Raw genomic sequence first — 21,280 nt, forward strand, 5'->3', positions numbered from 1 at the left:
CTCTTTTCTGAGGCTGTTTCTGCACCACTTGAATAATTCTGTTGATTCCTCCACTTGAACATCAAATTTGTATTTGAGCTGCTCTCTGAGAAGCTGCTGCCACAGCTGGAGCTGCAGGATGAGTCAAAACAAGAATCTGTGAACACAGGCAGCACAGGAGGGGGGGATTGTGTGCAGGAGTGCTCCTCATCCCTCCCCAAAATTGGGCTCTTCGTTTCTTTGTACTCTGATTCCCATTCCCCACACTTCCTTCAGATTCCCGTTTTCCCTCAGGGCAGCAGAGGAGAGCTCGGCTGGGACAGGATTTGTGTCGAGCATCAGGAGCACAGGCTTGGTGTGGCTGGGAAATGCAAAACAAATTTTCTCTTTTGGAAAGCAAATACAAACAGTGAGAGGGATCAGGAGCTGAGGAATTTTGCAAACCCTGAAATTATCAATATAATTATTCAAATAACCCTTCTTCCAAAATGCATTGAATGCATAGAATCCAGGAACCCCAAACTCCTGGAGATGTGAGGACTGAGGGAGCACCACCAGCACAGAGAGAAGCAACCATTCTCTGAGAAACTGGAAATTTATTGTATTAAAGACCCAAATTTTAATTTTTTGGTGCTTTCTAGAGGATTGAACAGTTTTTCCTTCCATCCTGCACAGTCTGGGCTCCTGGGCACACCATTGGGCACAGCCTCCCCCACACTCCCAGAGCTGCTCCCAGTGCTCCAAACATCCTGCAGGAGAATTCTGAGAGCAGCTGGATCTTCTCCAAAGGAATTTCCAAATCTCCTCCTCTTCCATGTCCTATTGACTGTGGCCTTATTATCTGAAAGGATTTATCAGGAGTTTGGGCTGGTGCTCCTCTCTCAGCAACATCTGATGATTTAGTGATGGTTCTGAAGACCAAGCTCGGTTCCGACAGCTCTGTCACCTTTGTTCTCCAGCTGGTGGCCCCACATCCCCATTTTCAGTTAAAAAACCAGAAATTTATTTTGGGTTTTATTCTATTCTGGTTTTTTTTTTTTTTTTTTTTTTTTTTTTTTTTTTTTATTCTGGGTTTTATTTTATTTAATTCAGGAAATGCATACTTGCACTGCTCCTGAGAGGGCAATGTCAGTAATGTCATTTCTTCTGGAATACTTGGAGGTCTGGAGTTGTACCTCCAAGGGGTTGGAAGGAGACAGGTAGGAATGCAATGAAGGGAATGCAGAATAGGGAATGCAGCGCAGGGAATGCAGCACAAGGAATGCTTTGCATGGAATGTTGTGCAGGGGATGCAGTGCAGGGAATGCTGGAGATCCACACATGTTTTGGATGAAGGCTGGTCACGTGCAGCTGGTGCTTACAGCGTTTTACATGGGTGTGGATTATCCGTCTGTCATGTTGGGTATTAAGTCACCCTGCATTACTCTGCATTCCCTCTTAGTTCAGGGATGTATGGAAAAGCAGGGGAGCACCCTGTTTTCCCATATTTGCCCTGGAAGAGCACACATTATAATCACTCCACCACTTAAAATGATTCCCATTTATTCCACACAACAAATCCGGTGTGGTTTAATTAATTTGGGCTGCAGAGGAGTGATCAAGCATTCACCAACAACTTCACCTTTGGGGCAGTCAGTGAGAAACCCTCGTGCTGAGCAGCAGCCAGGGCCAGGACAGCATTGCTGAGGGAAGTTTTGCATGGAGAGGAAATGTCCCTGTGCCCCTTGCTGCCACCAGGTCCCCTTAGGGACAGCAGGGAGTTCAGACAAGCGATGCTGGGCTGGCCGGAAAAGTCCTTCTGTGTGAGGGCAGTGAGGGACAGGCAGGGAGGGGACACAGGCTGGTTCCAAGTGACAAACCTGAGGGAAGCACAAAGCAAGGCAGGACAAACCCAGCCAAGAAGCTGGGGAGGTTTTCCATCGCTGTCCCTGCATTCCATGATGGTCCAAGGGATTCCCAGCACTGGCAGCCAGAGCTGTTCTGTATCCTAAGCAACTCCTTTGCAGAAAACCTCAGTAACTACAGCACAACAAAAAATTCCCCCCTTTTTTAAAGGTCTCATCACACTGAAAACTTGCTGGGGTTTGTGACAGCACTTTTACATAAGAAAACAAGAATTCATATTTTCTACATGATGCAGCACCAAAAATCACATTAGCAGAGAGTTGGAGCGAGAAGATCAACATTTATTACGTCCCCATCATACACCTGCTTTTAAGTAGGAGCTGGAATATTGGATAAAGAGGTTTAAAATCAAACCTGTCTCAGCTTTGTGCTCTGGGCAAGTTCTTGCAGCGCCGGCACTGCCGGGGTCGTGTTGAATTTGCTGTGGGGATCCAAAACACATCTCAAATCATTTGTCTGTTGTGGTTTGGGAGATGGAACTGATGGGTGTGGGCATGGGGGAGACTGGGAGCAAGGACCTGCTCCAAGGGCTGATCCATCTGGGTTAGAGAGCAGGATCTGTTCTGAGCGCTCTGTGAGCAGCAGGGCTGGCACCCACAGCCACCTGTAGACTTTGGTGCAATGCACAGCCCTCCCAAGCCCTTTCACCTCACACCATTTCTAAATCCTAAATCCCACTGTCTCTCAGCAGGATGTGGGTTTTACCTGGGGTGTGGATGGGCTCAGCTCACTGTGGGATGCTCTGTGGGACAGAAGAGTCCCAGAATTACAGAACATCCTGAGCAGGGAGGGACCCACAGGGATCATCCAGTCCAGCTCCTGGCCCTGCTCAGGACATCCCCAAAACCCCACCATGCCCTGAGAGTGTTGTCCAAACTCTCCCTGAGCTCTGGAAGGCTGCTGGGCAGGGAAGCACTCGTGCTGCAGGTGTTTGTGGCACTGAGCAGCAAGGATTGCACTGTGGCAGCACCTGGATCGGGATTGTCATGCCCGTGCCTGGGGGTGACTCTGCCTGCCCTGCCAGGAAAAGGCAGCACAGTTACCTGCACAAGCTGTGGTGGGGTCTGGTGTCACCAAACATTTTTTGGGGCATTTTTTGCAGCAGTATCAGCTCGATATCCAAGCATTTCACCTCCAAGGACAAGCCACGGCCCTTGAACTCACTGCTTGCAGAAGTTCCTGCAGTTTTGTAGGCACTAACAGGCAAAAGATGTTGGTTTTCTTTGGAAAAACTTGAACCCATCCCGTCCCTCCAGCCCCTGGCTCCCCACCCATCCCACAGCACCTCCCACAGCCCAGCAGGAAAACCACGGGGATTATGCACCAGGAGAGAGGGAGAAACATCCACATCTGTGCAGGGAGAGAAAGCAATAAATAACAAATGAGATCTGATTATGTAACACAATCTTATTTTCAATGTGCAGGCGAATGAGGCAATAATAAATCACACCTTGGTGTTTCACCAGCTCAGAGCCAGCTCCAAACTGCAACATCTGGAGCTCTGGCTGAGCCTTCCAAATTCTGGGGGTACCTGGACCCCAAGGTTCACCTCCAGCAGAGAAAGAAAAATCTCAAGTTTTACCTCTCGTGGTTATCACAGAAGTACGGGCACACAGGGTTTAACATCACCCTCCATGGCCATGTGCAGCCAGGGCAGGATGGGTTAGGAACAATTTATTTTTATAGCAGTAGGAAAGTCAAGGAACGGGCTCAGAGAATTGTTCAGTTTGGAACAGCCCTCTGAGGTCATCGAGTGCAGCACTGCCAAGGCCACACTGACCATGTCCTCAAGTGCCACATGCCCAGGGCTGATAAACCCCTCCAGGTTTGGGGACTCCACCAATGCCCTGTGCCAGGCTGGGCAGCATTTTCTAAGAAGAATTCTCCCAATATCCAACCCTTCCCTCCCCTGGCCCATCCTGAGGCCGTTCCCTGTCCTGCTGTCCCTGTCAGGGATCTGTGCAGAGCCACAGGGTGCAGCCCCAGAGCTGTGCCAAGGGATGGGGTGCCTGTGTGGGCATCCTCTGCTCCCCCGGGAGAGACACCCCAGTCCCGCCTGAGCACGGGTCACTGTTTCAGGCTGTCTGATCTTTGATCAGCTGTTCGCCCTTTTGGCCAAACCGGGTGAAAAGAGTTTGCTAAAACAGCAGTGGCCAAAACCGGGCACGGCCGGGAAAACCCGGGCAGAGCTGGGACGTGCTCGGGAAGCAGAGGCTGCTGAAACAAGCGGAGCAAAGCAGGGCCGGGTTTGGTTCTCGTGGCTCCGGGAGCCCCGCGGCAGATCCACACCCGGGAGCAGCCGCAGCATCAGCGGGTCCGGGCTGGAGCCGCAGGGTTTGGGATTCGCGGCTCGGCAGCGCTGGAACAGCAACTGCTCCATCTGCTGGGAGCGGCTTCGGCAGCGATGGGATGCGGGATGGGATGGGGAATGTGGGGTGGGATGAGGGATGCAGGATGGGATGAGGGATGCGGGATGGGATGGGGGATGCGGGATGGGATGCAGGATATGATGGGGAATGTGGGATGGGATGAAGGGTGTGGGATGGGATGGGGAATGTGGGATGGGATGCAGGATATGATGGGGAATGAGGGATGGGATGAAGGGTGTGGGATGGGATGGGATGAAGGATGCGGGATGTGATGGGGATGAAGGATGGGATGCAGGATATGAGGGGGATGTGGGATGTGATGGGGAATGCAGGCTCGCAGCTCCCCCGGCACAGCAGCAGCGATGTCCTGGCCAGTCCCACATCCCAGGGCTCCCAGTATCCCAGGGAATCCCAGCTGGAATCACCAGTCCCAAAGAAACCGAGCTGAGCCGGGCCGGCTGCTCTCGGGTTGTAAACAAATCACTGAAAAGAACGGGAATTTGGATCAGATCCTTCGTGGGAGGGTGGGAAGTGCCCCAATTGCTGGCTGTGGGTGTTAGATGTGTGATGGGACAGGTGGCCCAAGCCTGGCCCCCTGGCCCGGAGCTCACAGGGGTTTCTGTGCTGTCCAAAGTGCCTGATGGATATGGAGACACCCAGGCATGATGTTGGAAGAAGAAGGGAAGAAATACTTCCTTGCTTTCTAAGCGTGGCATTTTTGTACCTCAGCAAATTGGCGTCGCTACCACCGGCAGTCCTTACTTTAAAATATGGGCATTTCTCTGCTGGAAATGCTTTCCTGCACTATTTCCTTGACCTGAAAGCTGGGAGTGTCAATACATCAGCGCTGAAGTCTGCTGAGTGCCTAGAAATAAGGGGATATCATCTCCAAAATGAGTGCCCACCAGGCTCTGTCAGCCCTGCCAGCACGGAGCAGCTCTTTGCAACTTTGATTTACTGGCAATTGTTGGAAAAGCAGCAAGCAAGGAATGAAAACCCAATATTTCCATTACCGTTTACTTAATAAAAAAATATTGTAGGGAAGTCAGACATCATAAAACGCCCATCCTCGCTCTGTATTTACAGGGTCATCCAATAACTTGAGCCAGACCAGTAATCAATTTTAAAAAGCCCTTTGCAATTGAAGGCACAGACAAGTGAGTGCTCCATATCAATATTCCCTGAGCAGAGCAGCAGCCACGCTGCCCTGGATCACCCCAAACACGCCAGGCTCAGTCAGAGCCCTCAGAGGGATGAGGTGGCTCACAGGGAGCACTGCAGGGGGAGGCTCCATTGCCAAGGAGCCTTTTGGAACACTGAGAAATTCCTTTTCCAACGTGCCCAAGGGCTCTTCTGCATCATCCACTCACAGAACACCTTCTCTCTCCATGCGGAGGGGATTTTTATCATCAAGCTCTGGGATTGTGGCCAATCCACAGGGCAGAGGTGCTGCAAGACAAGAGCAGCTCTGACAAGGTGGCTCCTCCTCTCCCTCTGCCTTGGCTGCTTCTGGTCCTTCCCGTTGTCACAGGATCACAGAATGGTTTGGGTTGGGAGGCGCCTCAAGGACCACCTGGTTCTGGCCCCGTGCTGGCTTTAGGGCTGGTGGCTTTAGGACTGGTTTGTGTCCAGCTGTGTCCTGCTCAGAGCTGAGGCTCTGCTTGGGACAGCTCTGCATGTTCAGCTTCCTCAGAGTCACTTTGGGCCACATCTACAAGAGCTTCCTGTAGGAGGAGAAACCTCAGGCTGCTGCTGAAGGAATCAAAGCTCAGTTCCCAGTGAGTGCCGTTCCCTCTGGATGTGTTCCCACCCTGGAAAATGGGAAAACAAGGGTTGGGCTCCAGGCACAGCAGGTGGACCAAAGCAAGAGCACACAATTCTTTCCTTCCTGTTGTCTGCAGCCCCCATCCCAAGACATTTTGAGATAAAATGCACTGCTTCAAGAGTTGCTCATTCTGAGGCTGGTGGAGAACCATCCCTGAATCCCCAGGGAGCAGCAGAAGCTCCAGGGAGCAGGAGGGGCCCTGCTGGAAAGTCAAAGCAGCGTTTCTGCCCGAGTCACCCGGCATCTCTCATTTCCCAGGCCGTGGTTTAATCTATTTTAATGATTATCAATACTGATGGTGAGTGTAATCACCTTGTCTGATACAATTGCTAGAATCTGAAAGTCAACTTGATTTTAATGGTTTATCATTAGGAGTATTATTTAGTCGGATTAAACTGGTCTTAATTCCTCCGCAGTCGTTATTTAAAAGCTGTTTGGAGCACATTAGGGCGACCCCCTCATCCTGGAATGAATCAATGCCCTGTCTCCGGCCCATATATTTCCAGCAGCCTCTCGAGCAGCCACACGATGGACACCGAGGCACTGGAGGCCGTTAATATTCATGAATGCTCCCTGTGCCATTGGGATTCCCTTAACACCCCCCAGCAGGGTTTGGGTTTGACTCCGGGCTGGGATGGGGCTCCCTAAGGGCAGGAGGGCTGGGAAACTCCGGGACTGGGGTTGGAAAAGCCGGAGCAGCTCCCAGGGGACAGCTCCAGAGCCTTTGGGGCGAGGCTGTGCTGCCACGGAGAGTCCGGGAGCATCGCTGTCACCTCCCGGGGCAGGGACACGGCCCAGAGGCAATCCCGGTTCATCCCAGTTCATCCCAGTACGGAGCAGGGAGCTGGGCTGCTCCAGCAGCAATCCCAGTATGGAGCAGGGAGCTGGGCTATTCCAGCAGAAATCCCAGCTCATCCCAGTTCATCCCAGTACGGAGCAGGGAGCTGGGCTGCTCCAGCAGCAATCCCGGTTCATCCCAGTTCATCCCAGTACGGAGCAGGGAGCTGGGCTGCTCCAGCAGCAATCCCAGTTCATCCCAGTTCACCCCAGTATGGAGCAGGGAGCTGGGCTATTCCAGCAGAAATCCCAGTATAGAACAGGGAACTGGGCTGTTCCAGCAGCAATCCCGGTTCATCCCAGTTCATCCCAGTACAGAGCAGGGAACTGGGCTGTTCCAGCAGCAATCCCAGTTCATCCCAGTTCATCCCAGTACAGAGCAGGGAACTGGGCTGTTCCAGCAGCAATCCCAGTTTATCCCAGTTCATCCCAGTATAGAACAGGGAACTGGGCTTCTCCAGCACCAATCCCAGTTTATCCCAGTACAGAGCAGGGTGCTGGGCTGTTCCAGCAGCAATCCCAGTTCATCCCAGTACAGAGCAGAGAGCTGGGCTATTCCAGCAGCAATCCCAGTATAGAACAGAGAACTGGCCTGTTCACCAGCAATCCCAGTTCATCCCAGCACAGAGCACACACCCGTGCTAAACCAATTTCCCTTCCCAGGAACACCAGTTTGGGGAGTGGGAACACCAGGATGGACTTGGAAAACCTCACATTCCAGGAGAAAGGCAGAAGGTGCAAATAAAGCAGAGTTTTTTATTTTAGACACAGTTTTCTTATTGAACAAAGAATCAAACCTGGCATGTAACAACCAGGAGTAGCTCCAGTCTTGGAGGAGTTTGCTGACAACAACAGAGAACTGTGGTGGGGTGAATTTGTTTAAAATGGGATTAATTTGTTTAGAAATAAAGCCCTGGAGAGATTTTAGATGTTTCCTTTAGTTAATGAGATTTCCATGATAGTTAAAACAAAGAAATTAGCAAACAATGCTGTTAATCTGGGATTACAAGCAGCACCAGGGAAGAATTAGTAAAATAAATCAAGAAGATTTGAGGCACTTTGCTCTCCAATAAAGTAGCTGGGGTGGGAGCTCCATGCTGTCTTTTCCTGGGATTAAGGAAGAGGTGATCAGGACCTGCCTTTCAGCCTTTGACCTGGAATGTTTGAGCACGGAAATAACATTTTCTCAAGCTGAAGCCTTGATTTAACCCATACACAATAATTACTGATATATGACCTACCAGTAAATAACTACCACAGCTTCACATGCAAAAATTCAAATTCTTTTCAGTCAAAAGCCTCAAATTAAATCACAGCAACTTTGTACACCCCACATTTGGCTGTTCTAACCAGCAGTATGAAACGGGGATAAAAAGACATCCCAAAACAGGATTACACAGAGCAGCAATACAAGGAGAAATAATCTTTGAAGAAATGATGGAAGAACAAATTCAAAGGGCATTAAGAAGGAACAAGTCATGGTTTCAATCACAGCCAGGCAGCAGATTGCTAATCTCATGTGTACAGCAGATAAATCTGGGGGGACAACAAATTGCATTTAATTTATGGACTGAAAGGGTTAATTTTTAATTCCCTCTACTCACTCCAGAAATCAGGGAAATACAGACTGAAACTAATAAAGTAATAGTGTTCTCCAAGGTGGATCCTCAAAAACACAGGGAAAATATTTCATTTTCAGTATGTGTTTTTGGCAGGAATTTAAATACAATCCATTGAATCCATTAGTTTATTATTTAAAAACAAATTTACTTTTGATTAAGTTGTATTATTTAAAACCAAAATTTATATTGTGTCCCTTTAAGTTACCTGAAATCAAAGGAGCTTCTTGATCAGCCCACAAACGTATAAAAGGAGAGGAGAGGCTGGTAAGGAGAAAAAGTTATTAAAAATTATTTAAAAACTCATCTTAGCAATTGCTCAGCAGGGCCTGGTCACAAAACACAATTCTCATCTCCTGCAAAACTTCCAGGCAGTCAAATTTCCAGGCACTGACAGACAACAAATGAGTCAACATTTAGAGCTGTTTTCAGCACGAGTTGTGCAATTAGACGTAATTATTTATCCCCATTGTAAAGCAGGCCATTGAAACACTGCTCATCTAGACAGAATTAACAAATGTGTCCTTGTCCTTTCTCTGCTGGTGTCAGCTCAGCAGTAAAATCACTGGCTTGGAGCACAGGCAGCCCTGAAACACCAAATAATCACAATTCTCCCCAAGTTCTGCTGGATAATCGAGGAGTTTTGTACTTGAGGTCTGAGTTTGGTACAAACCACTCTGGTTTCTAACAGAGGCTTCCATGGGAACTGGGAAAATCTGTTGGGAGTCCCACCATGGATTAGAGAATTCCAGAACCTTGGAGGTTTTAAGGCTGGAAAAGCCATTACTATTATTATTGTTATTATTATTATTATTATTACTACTACTATTATTATTATTATTATTATTATTATTATTATTATTATTATTATTATTATTATTATTATTATTATTATTATATTTTATTATTACTATTACTATTAACTAACATTAACAATAATGATAATGATAATGATAATGATAATGATAATGATAATTATTAGTATCTAAACTGCATAATAATATTATTAATACTACTACTACTACTACTACTACTGCTAATAATAATAATAATAATAATAAACTGCCAAAATACTGAATCCAGGAACTTTCAGACCCCAAGAGAGAGCCCAGGGTGGAGGAGACACCCAAAGTGGGTTCCTGGGTAAACTTTCCAACAGCCACTGAGCTACTGCAGCAAATTTGCTCCATGAAATTAAACAACGCACTGGCAATTGAAAAATCTGAGATGAATTTTAAAACTGAGTTTGAAAACTGGAGGCAACCCCAAGCATTTACAGGAGTGCAGAGAAGTTCAGTGTCTGGCTGGGAAACTCTCCTGGCTCAGTTGTCAGGCCAGGCTTCTGTTTTTAGCCCAGTAATTGAATTGCAGGGCCTGATGTTTTGTGGAGGGTTGGAAAGGATTCCAAAGGTGCAGGAGAAGTCTGTGTGTGTGCAGCAGCTTGGCTCCTGCTGAATAAACTCTGGCTATCCAGCCACAGCCTGGCCATGTTTAATGAAAAGGAAAACATGTGGAAGAGCTGGACACAATTCCCAGACAATAGGGTGATGTCAAAGCTAAAAAATAAGGGAAAAAAATCTCGGTGAAGGGTTTTTTCTGAACTAAACACAAAGCAGAGTTGTTTGGGTTTGGAGGGAGCAGGGGAGGAAGGGCACAGGGGAGGAAACATGAGGAAAGGATGAAGTTTTCCAGAAAAACTTGCACTAGATTCAGGCTCTTAGCAGCTTCAGGAAGGTGCTGCTCCAAGACCAAGGGCTGGACTGATTTGGGATTTTCAAACAATTAGGACTGCAGCCCTGTGTACAAGGGAAACATTAAATAAGTCATGCACAGAACTTAAAGCTCTACTAAAACCCAAACCTGGGTTTAGCATCTCTGACAAGCCCCAGAATACCTGGAGGAATCCCAACCACCTTCTACTGCAGAGTGGGAGCAAACATCGACCGGAAAAGGAAATTCTGTCCAATTTGTAATTGAAATGTGCAGTGATGAAACTCCTCACCAAGCGAACAGGAGGGCAGCTCACGCTCTGCAGACAGCTGGGCACTCCCATTAATTATGGGAATATCTGGCTGTTTGTGCAAGCAGACCCCTTTCACTGCAGCCACCACAGCTTTGGGTGAGGTTTTGCTGTCCTTTAAGCCAGGCTGAGGGGGAATCCTGCCCTGGGGAATCCTGCCCTGGGGAATCCTGCTCTGGGGAATTCTGCCCTGGGGAATCCTGCCCTGGGAAATCCTGCCCTGAGAATCCTGCCCTGGGAAATCCTGCCCTGGGAATCCTGCTCTGGGGAATTCTGCCCTGGGAATCCTGCTCTGGGAATCCTGCACTGGGAATCCTGCCCTGGGAGAATCCTGCCCTGGGAAATCCTGCCCTGGGGAATCCTGCTCTGGGAAATCCTGCCCTGGGGAATCCTGCTCTGGGAATCCTGCCTTGGGGAATCCTGCCCTGGGAAATCCTGCCCTGGGAATCCTGCCCTGGGGAATCCTGCCCTGGGGAATTCTGCCCTGGGGAATCCTGCCCTGAGAATCCTGCCCTGGGAATCCTGCCCTGGGAAATCCTGCCCTGGGAAATCCTGCCCTGAGAATCCTGCCCTGGGGAATTCTGCCCTGGGGAATTCTGCCCTGGGGAATCCTGCCCTGGGAATCCTGCTCTGGGAAATCCTGCTCTGGGGAATCCTGCCCTGGGAGAATCCTGCCCTGGGAATCCTGCCCTGGGAATCCTGCCCTGGGAATCCTGCCCTGGGGAATCCTGCTCTGGGGAATCCTGCCCTGGGGAATTCTGCCCTGGGAATCCTGCCCTGAGAATCCTGCCCTGGGAATCCTGCTCTGGGGAATCCTGCCCTAGGGAATCCTGCCCTGGGAATCCTGCCCTGGGGAATCCTGCCCTGGGAATCCTGCCCTGGGGAATCCTGCCCTGGGGAATCCTGCCCTGGGGAATCCTGCCCTGGGAATCCTGCTCTGGGGAATTCTGCCCTGGGAAATCCTGCCCTGGGAAATCCTGCTCTGGGGAATCCTGCTCTGGGAATCCTGCCCTGGGGAATTCTGCTCTGGGGAATCCTGCCCTGGGAAATCCTGCCCTGGGGAATCCTGCTCTGGGAATCCTGCCCTGGGGAATTCTGCTCTGGGGAATCCTGCTCTGGGGAATCCTGCCCTGGGAAATTCTTCTCTGGGAAATCCTGCCCTGGGAATCCTGCTCTGGGAATCCTGCCCTGGGGAATCCTGCCCTGGGAAATCCTGCTCTGGGAATCCTGCTCTGGGAATCCTGCCCTGAGAATCCTGCCCTGGGGAATCCTGCCCTGGGGAATCCTGTCCTGGGGAATCCTGCCCTGGGAGAATCCTGCCCTGGGGAATCCTGCCCTGAGAATCCTGCTCTGGGGAATTCTGCCCTGGGGAATCCTGCCCTGGGGAATCCTGCTCTGGGGAATTCTGCCCTGAGAATCCTGCTCTGGGGAATCCTGCCCTGGGAATTCTGCCCTGGGGAATCCTGCTCTGGAAAATCCTGCTCTGGGGAATTCTGCCCTGGGGAATTCTGCCCTGGGAATCCTGCTCGGGGAATCCTGCCCTGGGGAATCCTGCTCTGGGGAATCCTGCTCTGGGGAATTCTGCCCTGGGAATCCTGCCCTGGGAAATCCTGCTCTGGGGAATTCTGCTCTGGGGAATTCTGCCCTGGGAATCCTGCTCTGGGGAATCCTGCTCTGGGGAATCCTGCCCTGGGGAATCCTGCTCTGGGAATCCTGCCCTGGGGAATCCTGCCCTGGGGAATCCTGCCCTGGGGAATCCTGCCCTGAGAATCCTGCCCTGGGGAATCCTGCCCTGGGAATCCTGCCCTGGGGAATTCTGCCCTGGGGAATCCTGCCCTGGGGAATCCTGCTCTGGGAATCCTGCTCTGGGAATCCTGCCCTGGGGAATTCTGCCCTGGGGAATCCTGCCCTGGGGAATCCTGCCCCAGCCCCAGCAGGAGCCCATTTGTTTCCAGCATTAGTCCGTGTCAGATGGAAGCACAGGAACAGTGCAGCAGACACAGAGTGAGTGAACTCTTAATCCTGCCTTGGGCCTTGAGAAATGAGGGTTTGTTTTCCACCTAATGAAACTCTGGACACAATCAGGAATAAAGTCGACCAGAATTAGGCAATTTCTCCTCAAAACAGACTGTTACACAAATACCAATGATGAAACAGCTCCCTCTTAGAAATTAGGACTTCTGGGGTTAATTCCTGTTCACCAAGACCCAGGTGAGCCCATCCTTTGGTTTCTGACTGAAGTGATGGATAAATTTGTCAGATTTTTATTTTCTTGCTTGGCAAGAGGCAGCAGTGGAGCTCTTTTTAAAGCCAGTGCCTCCCTTACCTTCAGGGCTCTCCAAGCAGGAGGTCTGCTTTTGTTTTCTCTTGATTACAAATACTTCATCCATCCCCAACCAACACTTTATACTTGACCAGATTCCTGTGAGCTCCTCAACCTGATTTAGAAGCATCTGTTTGCAATACAATTTGAACTGGAGGACTATTAACAAGATTGGATTCAGACCCCAATCAAGGCAGAGCCCAGGAATTGATGTCATGTGCAGGCTGGCACTGCAGTCCCAGGGCAGGGAGTGGAGCAGGGGAGCTTTGGGGGCAATAAAAAGTTGATTTTCAGAGTCTATCATAGAAAAGCATCTGCAGATCTGTACTGAATGTACTGTGAGGGTCGTCAAAATCAAGTTCTGGGGGGTTTTGGGTAAATAAATACTGCCTGGTTTATGTTTCCATCTGGGGGCTGGAGCAGGAGAAAGTCAGGAGTTTGTTCATGGAATAACCCCTGAATGCCACAGTCTGCTCACCGAATGCACTGTCCCATAAAAGATAAAAGCAGAATTTGTTTCAGAACAGGCCAGGAGCCCCAGTTCAGTGTCCCAGCTCAGGGGGGATTGTGTTCCATGGTGCAGGAGGTTTTACCCAGCCCACAATCAGGTTTTGGGAATGGCACTGGAATTTCAGGGCCCATCCCGAGGCCAGGGCTGTCTGGTCACTCCTCTGATTGCAGGGCCTTCTGAAATTCCTTTAATCAGAAAGACAACACCAACTGGAATTATAACTTCTGGGAATCAGAACTCCTGGAAGAGTTCCAGGTAAATTTGGGGAAAAACTTGCATTTAATCTGGAATGGATTAATACAAAATGCCTGGAATCCCTTATGTTCCATCCTGGTTTATGGCTCCAGCTCATGGAGTTAAGCACAGAGATGTTTTCACACACAAGCATACAATTCTTCCTACGGAAAAAAAATCAGAAAAAATGTCATTTTTTGCTCTTTTAAGTGCAAATCCAAGCTCTGGTAGTGAGACAGGTGACTGTAGTGCACAGTCCCAATCCATCTCTTTTCACCAGGTGTTTGAAACCAAGGTACAAAAGTTTCTCCAAAGATTTTGCTTTTCATTTCTTGAACACAAAATGCCAGTGCTCCACCCGGAAAAGACATGATTAGCAATAACTACTACACTGGGTATGAATATATTAAATATAAAAAAACCCCACCACCATGTGCAACCCCTCCCAACTTTTAGTGTCTACTTATTTGCTCCAAAGTATAAATTAACCTGATCAAAGTAGCTTTAATATTGCTATCTTCTATAAAGTTGCTATTCTTAAGAATTATCATTATAGAGAGGGTACAAATTATGGTTCAGCAAGAAGGTTTTATGATAAGGTTAGAAAAAATGTGATTTTAAAAAGAATCCACTTCATTTCTGATCTGTTTGTTAATAGGCCCACCCCGAATCTTTAGCTGTAACAGGAAAATGATACCAAAATATCAGGGAACAAAACTCCAAAGCTCAAATGAGCCAGGGAAGGTGTTGAACAAAACAGAGGGCCCAGGAGGATTTGGGGTTTGGCATCTTTAGAACAAGGCTCAGTCCACAGGTGCAGTTTCCCATCATGGATAAGGCACAGAGCAGGTAAAAGGTGCTTTCTGTGCACCTTCTCTGGAGCTAAACACAAATTTTATACACAGATTATTAAAATAACAGTTTTATAAATGCAAATAAATGCTAATATGTACTCACAGTAGCCATTTCGAGATCATTTGGGCGTTTTGTATTATAACCCACTCAAAGACTTTTGGTCATTCTTGTCCTGTCTTCCTGGGGCTCTGAATTTTCTGAGTTTCAGCACATATCACTGAAAATTCAGGAATTGTTACAGTGCTTAGATCACTGGTTAATGCCATTTTTGTGGGAGTGCAAACAGGAGGGATAATCTGTTTCCAAATGGTAACTAGTTTTTTAAGGAATCTGTTGCTGCAGCAGTGTATTTAGCAGATCCTTTTGAAAATACTTTGCCATTCCAGGTAGAGAGGGAATATCAACAGGCTTAAAAATTAATTAATCAGTTCCATAATGAATTAAAATATCTGCATATAATGGACAGAGTAAAATGTTATCATCTTCTGATATGTTTGTTGGGTTTTTTAAATATACTGATAGTGAAGAGGCTGTGGTGAAAGGTAATGATATGTTGGTGAAAAGGGGATAAGATTTAAAACGAATTTTCCTCTAATTCTAACTTTTATTCCCATGATGGAATAGTTTGGAGAAAGAAAAGAGGGGATTACACTTGCTCATGACAACAATCATAGAAAGCAGATTTCTGCTGATAAATCCAGCTGTAAATTCTTCCCCTGCCAATCAATATTTTTCCAGCAATCAAAGACCAGTGTTTTCCTTAAATTCTCATCATCCTTCTCTGAATGGAGAAAAAAATCCCTTTTTTTCAGTCACAAAAGCAAAGTGGGGATTTGAGCTGAGGAGGGCTCGGTGTGAGGGGGACCCCAACACTGGAAGGAAGAGAAAATCAAATAAACAAGTGCCAAAAAGCCACTCACAGAGCTGAGGGAATCTGCTGCCCAGGACAGCACAGGAGCCACAAATGAAGGCTGGCCTTTCAGTCAGGTCAGCAGAGCTCTGGGCAGCAAAAGCACTCGGATTTTGGCAAGAACGCCCCGAGGCATTTCAGAGGATTAAACAGAGCCCACGGCTGAGTTTGTGGACAGAGCTCCTTTCAGGCAGGGCCGTGCTGCTCTTCAGGTGACCAGCGAGAGCGAGGAAGGGTTTAATCTTCATCTCTCGACAGAGCAGATCAAAACTGGCGCCAGGTTTGGGATATGACACCGGCATCAATCCAGTCCTCCTGCTAAAAAAGCCCGGGCACAATAAATCAAAACTAAAAACTGTAGCTGGAGCCACAAGAAAAAAATAAAAATCATCCTGTCTGGAGAAAGCAAACTACTCATTTTTCACAGCTGAAGAGTTGCTGGTTTTCTCACTGCGGCTGTGTTTTGAAAATCAGCTGCCTCCCTGCTGGGCCGTGCTGCAGGATTACAATTATTTCCCTGGCATTAGCAGGAGGGCATCACACCGCTGCAATGGGCTGTGAACCTTCCTGCCGCACTGACAGCAGCAGGTACAATGGTGGTTTTCCCCTTTTATTGATTTTTTGTGCTCTCCACGTGGATGTTTACAGCATTTCCCACAGGCAGAGACACAACAGTTCTGTTCTGTTAGTTCAGAGCAGCGCATCCTCAGGGCCCAAAGGACACAACAAGCCTGGGAAGCCGCTGAAAGAAGCAATTTTATAACTTCTTTATTTTGGGATGGGTGGGAAAAAACATCCACATACATGATTGCTAAATCCTTGTTAAAAAAACCTCCAGTTTTTTTTTTGAAAGTACACAAACTTTTCAAGACACTTCTGGGTGGGATTTTTTTCTTCTTTCTTTATTTTTTTTAATGGAAACAGGTAAGAATTGACATTATTCCTTGGGATTGCTGTCCTGAGGAGCAGCTGACAGAGGGCAGTGCCACTCAGAGCTCCACACCCCACGATCCAGGCTGTGCCCAAATTCCTCAGGCTGGGACTGCCTGGAATGACACACAAACAAATTAGCTGAAAAACAACATCTGCTGTTGATTTGAGGTCACTTTCTGTTTGCAGTACAAATATGCAAATGCAAAGGTAGAATTTCATGTCTCTTTTTCTTGGCAGCAGGAAAAGTTCCACCCCTTTTTTCTGGGCTCTGTGCCCAGCCCTGCTCACTGTGCTGAGGGTGGCAGTGGAGGAACTGCTGGGGAGCTCCTTGGTGGGCATTGCTCCTGACAGGAAATGTTCATTCCCACCTTCTCTCTTACATTATTATTATCTTTGATATCTAATTTATGAATAAATAACAGCTAATGAACAAAATTGATGAAGAGAATGGAATGGAATAGAATGAAATGGAATGGAATGGAATGGAATGGAATGGAATGGAATGGAATGGAATAGAATAGAATAGAATAGAATAGAATAGAATAGAATAGAATAGAATAGAATAGAATAGAATAGAATAGAATGTAACTTTCTCGCCACACACCTTGATAAAAAAACTGCAAAAGCAAGGATATTTGGAATGTGAATTAATAAAATCTCACTAAGATATTGATGACTGGGTCATTTTGGACCAGGCAGTGGCCGTTCCATGCTCCAAATCCTGGGTTTGTGTCCAGAGGAGGCAGCAGGAAGGAAACCCCTCAGCACTGCCCTATCTCCAGGTTTATTATCAGTTCCATATTGCATCTGCTTTACCCCCATTTAGTTTGTGGGGAGGCATCTGGTTTACTTCAGCTTTTTGTTACCTCTGCTGTACCATGGATTTTCTTTCCTAATTTTTTTTTTTTTAAACTGATGAGTTAATGGTTTTGATTTGGTACAATGTGAAGAGAGCTGTCTTCCATTTCAGACAAAACAGTAGTCCTTGGGCAGGCTGAACATTCCAGCCACCACTAGGATTTGCTCAAGCACAACTCCAGTAATTTCATTCCCTGGAATATGTTTTTTTAAATGCATATATTGAAACAGGACACATGAAGATGTCAACATATTTTATGCTATAAGCAAATAAAGCCCACTTTCAATCAATGGGGAGGAAACCAACTGAACCCCACAAAGAAATGAGGCTTGGTTTCAACTCCCACACGTTTCCACAAAAACCATGGAACCAGTTAAAATATGGAACCAGATTAAAAAAATCTATTGCATTTTTTCTATCAACTGAAAGTACTCCATGGAAAATATTCACAGATGTGTGTGGGTCAGAAATGAGAAGCAAGGGAAAACTGGAAGCAACAGGTCTCAGAACTCCAGAATTTGTAGACTCTGAAATAAAATGTACTTAGATGCTGTAGGAAAATCTCTCAGTAAAGACTGTGCTACATTATGGAGAACACTTTATTGTTGTAAAAACTTACCTTTTGTCACCTTCTGATCCTTGAGCTTACAGTACACAAATTGTGAAATCATAATTAGGTCCTTGTTCTGATAAAAAGCAGCAGTGACAATCTGAAGGAAATGAAACATTTGCTTGTTCAGTAGGCAAGTAATTTGAAATACCTCTCAACTGCACAGAAATGCTGCTTCATAATCATAATGTGAATGACAAACACGAAATCACTGCCAGAAATAAACATCAGTGTAAATATTTGGGCAATTATGACTGGGTTTATAGATGGCAGAAATAAGAGAGCCCTGTGTTAAACACAGAAGGGCTCAGGATGAACAGGGAGCTCACAACTCCACTGAGAGCGGAGATTCAGATTGGCAGTGAGGACTGGGGAGCAATCCCAAAGCTGAGCCCACAGGACCCGCCTTGCTGAATTCAGTGCTCACAAACATGACAGTTTTAATGCAAAGCCCCTCTCCAATTAATATTTCAGCTCTCATTTCTGCAGCTCAACAGCTGAGCAAGCGTGGTTTTATTCCACTTGATCTCCACAGCCCTTTTACCAGGCCAGTAAATCATATCCCCATTATGGGAACAGACTTTGGAGTCAACCCCATTTTCTTCCAGGCATTTTCAGCTGCTGAGATCATTCCTCCTTTTCCTTTGTCATGTCCTACCTGCATTCTGAAACCTGAACGCAGTGACCAAGTGATTCAGCACCGTGCAAGTGCCAGCTCCAGGGCTGCTCCTGACCTTTTCCCAACCCAAACTGAATTGGCAGGACAGGATGGCTGGGAAAACATGGATTTAAATAAACCTTGAGCCAGCTTGAGCTGCAAGTGCACACACAACTCAGGGTGGAGAAGATAAGAGAGGAGAGGTGATTTATTCTCATTTGCTCTAAGTGGCAGAGATTAGTGTCAAGTCAGTACAACAGCACAGTACATCAAGCTCATTTGTCAACCACCAAATATTTTTGCAAACATGAACAACATGCTTCTCTGGCATATTATTCTATCTGTATTATGCAGATAGAGGAACATATCCAAGATAAAATTAAAAAAAAAAAAAAGAAAGAAAGAGAAAAAAGGCAGCTTTTGCAAAAGGCTTCAGGCAAGATTACTCATGTTCGAATCTGAGAACTGCTTAAGACTTTCAACTCAGGGGAGGGCAGCAGGCAGCGAGCAGACAATGGCAGCGAGCCCTCCCACACATCCCGGGCACATTCCTGCAGGAGGTGCCAGAGCCAGGGCCCCGCTCCTGCTCCATCTCCTGCTCTCTGATGGGGAGGCACTGAGAGCAGCTGAGCATCCTGCATGGAGCTCCAATCCCGGGAGCTGCTTTCTGCCTCCGTCCCCAGCCCCTGCAAATCCCCAAATCCGGTTAGGGATGCTGAACAGCCTCTGTGCAAAGCCTGGCTGCAGCAGCTCCAGCCAGCCCCAATCCCCCGGAGGAACTGCCAGACTGCAGGGAGTGAGCACAGCCCCTGAGAGCCAGGCAGCACCCACACTGCTGCTCCTCTTCCTCGTTACACACACAAACTGCGCCTCCAAGGAAGAGAAACACTTTGTGGATCCCGTGTGTGACACTCCAGATTCATCACTGCAGCATTTGAGTGTGAGCAGGTGGTGGATGAGGTGGTTGGTGACACTGAGGTGTCAAAGGAAGGGGACCAGGACACCAGTTGGTTCATCATGGCCCTCAGGTCCGGTCCCGTCCCGGTCCCTCAGGTCCTTCAGGTCCAGTTTATTGAAGAAAGGATCAAACACTTATACAGCAAATAATAAGCTTATGAATATTCTGTAAGCCAAGCAATCTATTGGGTTAAACTATACCATGAACTCTTCCTCATTCCTTAGGGGTTACATCTCTCTTTTCTCATGTCTCTTTCACTGCTTGTTATTATACTACAGCTAGGCCTCAAGGACACGCTATCTACACAGGTGCAGGACTTGGAATTAGCCACAGCTTTGTAATTTTCCATTCTCTAGCAGCTAAATTCTCAACACTGAGGGGCCAGAAGTCTGCTACAGGAGAAGCTAAACCAGGGAATTTATTGGAATCTAAGACCAGAACTCCGATTTCTCATGTTCAATGTGATTCTGATAAAGGCACAATGTACCTACCCCGATTCTGAACACGCTACTTACACTTTAAAAATATGTTTATATAAAATATTTATCTATGTGTTGGTTCCATGCAATTAATTTGGAGATCATGTTATGAACAAGAAGTAAATTATGACTCAGATTCCAGGTGAGCTTTAAAGTCACTAAAATCCATCCAGCCTAATCAGTGACTCAACACAGTTGAATCAAACAGTTTGTGTTATTTAACACTCCACAGGACACATGGGAGAAATAAAAAACTTGCAGAAGGCAAATGTAGGGTGATCCTGCCCCCAAATTCTCTAAATGATGCCACCGTTATGCACCAAACTATTCAAATATTGAAAAAGTTCCAACATTTGTTTTCACAGAGCATCATTCCCCATAAAATTAGGATTCAGTTTGCTCATCAGCCAGAAACTCCTTTTTCTTTCCATGAGACTTCAGGCTTTAAATGCTGGAACAAGTTTCCTGCAGGAATTGGCTGCCTCTCCAGAGAACTGTCATCATTGGACCTAAACCAATTAAACAATAAAAATACACTTATACACTGAGAAATCACCTGAGCCTGGAGGATATATTCAGTTTATTCTGCTTATACTGGGGAAGTTACTAGACTTTGTAGCCATCTTTGAAAATAACTTTTAAAGTTTAAAAAAATGTTGCAAGTAGTGTTTCAAGTACTTTTTATCCCATTCTGGCACTGTGCAGCTGAGCAGACTCACTAAAACAAGACATGGTATTAAATTTGATTTTTGGGTTGTTATTATTCAATATTTATGCAGCAGAATATTTGTGTTGCCAGTCCCTGAGACTATAATTTTACTATTACAAAAATTGCTACTTTTCTTAAATCCTTGGCAAAATATCCTGTCCCAGGAAGAGCAAACCCAGGAATTCCACATGAAAAGAGGATAAGGAGACTGCCAGAACATTTCATTGCTTGCTGTAGTATTGAAGTTGTCAGTGATGAGAAAAGCATAGAATGGTTTGTGTTGGAAGGGATCTTAAATATCATCCAGTTCCAAACCCCAAATTATAAAATTATATTAAAAATGGTTTATGTTCCTATAACAACTCCTTGCCTGTAACCTCATATTCTGCCTGAGATTGCTGCTCAAATACTGGTTATTCCACATGGAGAAGTTCCAGAGAAGGTATGACCCAGACCCTTGGCACCATCCCTTTCTGCAAAGGTTTAGTGCTTGTCCAGCTACAAACAGCACTGCTGTGCTCCCAGGTATTTAGGAATAAGGAATCAGTAACCCGAGCCTCTTGCTTGGATGCTTTTTCTCATTTTAGTATCTTGCTCTGGAGCGAGTAAATAGAAATAGACAATGGTTTAGAAGTGAAATCAACATGCTTAGGAACAGCCTCCGAGTGCAGATGAGGAAATGCAAGT

The sequence above is a fragment of the Zonotrichia albicollis genome, chromosome 9 (assembly GCF_047830755.1).
Source record: "Zonotrichia albicollis isolate bZonAlb1 chromosome 9, bZonAlb1.hap1, whole genome shotgun sequence".
Lineage (NCBI taxonomy): Eukaryota > Metazoa > Chordata > Aves > Passeriformes > Passerellidae > Zonotrichia > Zonotrichia albicollis.